We start from the raw sequence: 6,211 nt of genomic DNA on the forward strand, positions 1-6,211 counted from the left end.
ATGCATATATATATATATATATATATATATATATATATGTATGTATGTATACGTATATATATATATATATATATATATGCATGTAGACATGCCACATCGTATTTTATAAAATTGATGTTGAATTTCAATAAATACATTGGAAGATTTAGGACAAAATAAAAATGTATTTTAAGAAAAATGTCACCAACAACCATCACCATCACCACCACCACCACCAATACCACCAGCAACAACAACAACATGCATTAGGAAAATAAAAATAATTTCGTTAAAATATAGGTTAGTAGAGATTTTTGTTCTGAAATTTCAGTAGTATCAGCCAACAGGTATTCATTAATATATTGATTAAACAACGACAGTAAACGTGGGAGGAAAAGACTTGTTCCCACGCATACACACACACACAGAAGCGCGCATGCATGTACACATACACACGCGTACACACACACGCACACACTGTAACGCAGACACACACATAAATAGTAAAGTATGCCGACCGAACTGTAGGATCTCCTACTCACCTATCGCTACACGCCTTCATTAAAATTTTGGTTTAGGTGAATGGTAATTTAGGAGTTCCCTCCCTTTTACATTTTAGAAATACACTTTCATTTACACTTTAATTTATCTTGGTTCACTGCGTCAAGCCTTATGGCGTTGCTTTGCTTCCCACGCTCATCCTGCTCCAATACACACACAAATATGCACGTACATATGTGAACAGAGACACAGGCAGACACACATGCACACACATACACACAAACACACACATATACATAACCGAAAGATACAGGTACGCTTCAAACAAAGTTTTCTTTCTTTCTTTCTTTTATTATTCTTTCTTTTATCGTCTACTTTGTTAAAGAGTTCACCCAAAATGTTAGTCTACTTTTTTTGTATATCTGTATGTGTGTATGTATGTGTGTGTATGTATGTACATACATACACACATAAATGCATAGAAAGAATAAAAGAATAAACGCGTGTAACACTCTTTTACCAAAAGGACTTACTCTTTTACTCTTTTATTTGTTTGTCATTTAAGTGCGGCCATGCTGGAGCATCGCCTTTTAGTCGAACAATTCGACCCCAGGACTTATTCTTTGTAAGCCTAGTACTTGTTCTATCGGTCATTTTTGCCGAACTGCTAAGTTACGGGGGGACGTAAACACACCAGCATCGGTTGTCAAGCGATGTTTGGGGGGGGGGACATAGACACGCAAACACACACATATATATATATATGTACGTATACGACGGGCTTCTTTCAGTTTCTGTCTAAATCCACTCACAAGCCTCTGGTCGGCCCGAGGTTATAGTAGAAGACACTTGCCCAAAGTGCCACGCAGTGGGACTGAACCCGGAACCATGTTGTCGGAAAGCAAGTCACTTAACTACACAGCCACTCCTGCACTTTATTCAAAGATTTAGCAGTAATATACGTGGGGTGATTTTCATCAGCCATTCTCATCTGGCAAACGACAATTTGTCTGGTGGTGCCTGTTGAATGTAAACAAAAATCAATAATGGCAAACTGAAATTTTCTTTTATTAATTATTTTTCCTTCTTGTCTCGTGACAGTTCCAGCATGATGTTACATTGCCTCATCTGGTCTGTATTAAGTATCGATTTTACGACGCTTTGTACGACTCTCAGAGGATAATCTCTTATAATAATTTGATGTAGGGAGTAAATATAATTTGCCGATAAAATAAGAACGAATGTCACGCCTGACCTGGCACGGAATGGTTTCCAGACCATATTAATCTAGCTTCATGATTTATAGTACATTCGTCTGAACGCGCGCGCGCGTACACACACACACACGCACACGCACACACACACACACACTTACGTATGCATCTATGTATGTATCTGTATATGTGTGTGTGTGTGTGTGTATGTATGTGACAGTAGGTGTGTGTATGGATGTACTATTATTATCATTATTATTATTATTATTATTAGTAGTAGTAGTAGTAGTAGTAGTAGTAGTAGTAGTAGTAGTAGTAGTCATTGATCTTTAGAAAACACTCACTGGATTCCAGGAATTGCTGTACCAATTAATTCATTTTCCAATAAAAAATGTTACATATACGGGTACACATAAACACACACACACACACACACAAACATATACATACAGGCAGTGGCGGACTGGCCAGGTTGCCACTTTGCCCGATGGCAAGTGGGCCCCTGCGTCATTAGAATCCATTTATGGGGGTCACGTGTTAGTATCTAAGAGACTCATCCCCTCAAGTTTGAGAATTTTTTATTCACTCCTGGAAGAATTCATTAATCATTTCAGCCTGGCTGTGTTTGTAGACAGGTGAAAAGAATACTTTAAAACAAAAATATATAAATGATAGCATTGTATTTGCAGGTGGGCCCCTTTGTAGTTGTGGGTTGACCCCCTTAGTCTCCTGGTTGGACAAAAACAAGGAAAACGCTACATTTTACTTCGTTATTTTTTATTTTGTCAATATTACATTGAAGACTGTCCCAGTCTGTATATACGTGTTCACGCGCATTATGAATGCATTATGTACTTCATGATAAAACCTCCTAATTTTTCTGGTTTCGCAGACATATTTAAACAAGTTAAAATGTCCGAAGAGGACAAATTATTGGAGCATGGATAGCTGACGCTTTCACTCACTAAAACCAATGACTAGTTTAATATTTCGAGAACTACAGTATCTAAAGAAGGTGGGTTCGATTCGCACAGGTCGCTTTCCGATTTTTTTCCATCCGAGAGTTTTTTAAACTTTATATTATTTATAGCTACATCGATGTTCACGGTAAAAAATAGAATAGTGCGCGCGTGTGTGTGTGTGTGTGTGTGCGTGTGTGTATACGTATGTTCTTCACAGCCAAACAGCAAAGACAGTATTAAATATATATCAAGCTAAAATTGTAACAAAATAAACAATTTATACATCATTTAAATGCATAAGGACTTTAGTGTTTGCGTACGTGTGTGTGTGTACGCGCATACACACGCATATATACACAAATGTGCATGTGTTATACATGTGTATTATGTAGGTGTACATGTGTGTTCATACGTATACAAATGCATAAAAACATATTTATATATATATGTATATATAAATATATATACATACATATGTTTATATACACACACGCATATATCTGTGTTTGTGTTTGTGTGTGTATATATATATATATATATATATATATATATATATATATATATATTGCCATACACACATACATATGGAAAGTGTGCTACAGCCAACAATAATTGCCATAAATGACGAGAGAGGAGAGAGAGAGAGATAGAGAGAGAGACATACCGACAGACAGACAGACAGACAGACAGACAGACAGACAGACAGACAGGCAGGCAGACGGACGGACGGACAGACAAGCAAATAGACTGGCAGATGTATATATGTGAAGACAGACAAATTGACATTCTTCTCGACATGGTGGTCCCTCAAAACGTTGTGCTTTTTTCATATATCCATACACACTCTATTCACAAGTATTGCTAGCTGTACCGAACGACGATGCATCATAATTCTATGACACTGACACACATGAGTATCCAACCTGAAATAATACTCTAAAATTACTTCCACACCGTACAAACTTCAACGATATCAAAATACTAATTGATCGCTCAGAGTAAATTTCGTATTTCACACTACTTTGATATAACGATGGATGACTGCTATTCAACTGGGTTTATTCTGCATACACCCTTCTATGTACCACCGCCGTTACATTTGTGTCTTTGATTTAAATATATTTGCTTTTCTTTGGTAATTCGAAGCGAATTTATTTATTCTGCTTTTTATGTATTTCTACATCAAGTAACGAATCTTAATATGTCAGACATTGAGAGTTTACAAGAGATGGTATCGTACTTAGGCGATATATTTTCTTGCAAGAAATATATTAACTTCAGCCATCTTTGCCGGCAAATGAACAACGTGTGTTGTTGTTGTTGTCGTCGCCGCCGTCGAAGTGTCTACACTCTGCAGTCGAACATAATCGTCTCCCTTGCTTTGCTGCGGATTACTGAATGGCTGAATATCTCAATCTTAACTACACAGATTTCTCTATGCCGGACACAGTGGTCATTTAGAGTTTCAGATGATCAGTCTCAGTGGCCATTTCAATATAGTTGTCAGATGTGCTATAAATATCAGTGGAATTTTCCTCAGAGATTCTAAACCCTTCAAGGCCGTAGTTCAGCATAAGTCGAGTCAATCCGGGTTAATACTTTGCAATAAACAGTGACAACGACATCAATTTCATTAAGAAGAACATTTCCATCCATTTGTGGTCTGAAATCTTTTCTGGTTTCGCTCTGCTTTATTTTGTTTTGTCTGGAAGAAATTATAAATGGTTAAGTAGTGGTGGGAGTAGAGTTTCTGTTAGAGGAGAAGAAGCTTACTTTTCTTTATATTTCTTTTATTTTTATTACAGCCATTATTCTTACAGCAGACAAAAGAAAAGACACAGCGGACGGACATACAGACAGACACATAATGATAGAAACGAAACAAATAAGGCGGCCCTGGGTGAGTGAGGGACGTAATTGCCCAGAAGGGATGGTAGTCGATTAAAGTTTTAGCGGAAGTATATTGATTCTGCCTCGGGGGTAACAAGATGTTCTTTGTGAAGGTGAGGTTGTTTTTGTTGTTTTCTTTGTGTATTTTTTTCTTCATTTTATAGGCCTTTGGGTAGTGACTGAAAAAAAAATCGGCAGGACACCTAATAAAAAGCCTTAAATTATCTCCTTTATGTTTTGAGTCTTGGGGCTCGATTGTCGTATCTCTTGAGTCGGATAAAACAAGTATGTATTGTAACTTTGTTAGAAATTATTGGTACATCGACCCTAGTGCTCAACTGGTATTTATTTTATAGACCCCCAAAAGGATTAAAGGCGAAATCGACTGCGGCCGAAATTGAACGTAAAACCGGAAGAAATATCGCTAAGGATTTGGTCCTAACATTCGGCGTGCTTGCAATTCTGACAGCTTTGTTTTAGATGTTCTAATGAAACCCATTTAAGGGTTTTTTACTCTGAAGACCTATAAAGGATAAGAAAATAGAGAAGAGAGGAAAACAGAGGAGAGCAGACGAGGCAACAATGGGATCAAGAGTCCTCAGTTTTCTGAATGCCTTCAGTGTTCTGGAACTCCGGAATGGAAGAGGAAGTCATCCGATGCCTCATCTCTGAAACAAGTGAAATAAGTACGCCGTCCCTAGACTCCAGCAATCAGCACACAGCACAATGCCATGGTGCTGTAATGAGGGAGAGAGTATGGTTACAGACGAAATACCCAAACCTGACGTGGAGAACTGCTAGAAGCAAAGGGAAAGACGTCAGAAGAGACATTTCGAAGTTTATTTGTGATTGCAATATTTTAAATTTATGACAAAAAATATATACTTCTTTCAATTTCAGTTTAGCGTTTGAAAAATAAATAATAAATGAGATTTGTATATTTAAAGGCGAAATATAAAAGTCCTTCAGGCGAATAAATTTCAAGAACTACGTCAGGAAAACATTTGTTTGCAGTCCAAAATATAAATATTTTATATGTTTTCTCATGGATTGAAGTGATGTGAAATGTAAAAATTAATCTAATATTAGTGACAATGTAGTAATGTAATAAATATTTCACGATTGTAATATGTTTTATCAAAATTTGTGTTTAGTTTTTGGCTAATGAAAATTAGTTTAAGTATTGAGGTATATTGCATTATGTGGTTGAGTATATTTGAATGAGGCTGTGGGTATTTTTTGTTTACGTGAATGTCAGTGGGGGTAGTTGTGTATGCATACGGATGTGTGCTTGTGTGTGGGTGTTCGCGTTTCTATGTAAATATAGTTGTTTGTACGTATTCATGTATGCATGTATGTATATATGTATGTATGCATGTATGTATGTATATTGGCTCTGCACGTATGGATACATAAATAGACAAATGGACAGGGAAACAGACAGACAGACAAACAGAAAGACAGGCAGGCAGACAGGTAGATAGGTAGGTAGGTAGATAGATAGATAGAGAGAGGGGGGGAGGTAGGTAGGTAGGTATATATATATATATATATATATATATATATATAGATAGATAGATAGATAGATAGATAGATAGATAGATAGACAGATAGATAGACAGATATGTATATATATGTATATATATGTATATATATATATGTATA

Source organism: Octopus bimaculoides, chromosome 10 (genome assembly GCF_001194135.2).
Source record: "Octopus bimaculoides isolate UCB-OBI-ISO-001 chromosome 10, ASM119413v2, whole genome shotgun sequence".
Taxonomy (NCBI): domain Eukaryota; kingdom Metazoa; phylum Mollusca; class Cephalopoda; order Octopoda; family Octopodidae; genus Octopus; species Octopus bimaculoides.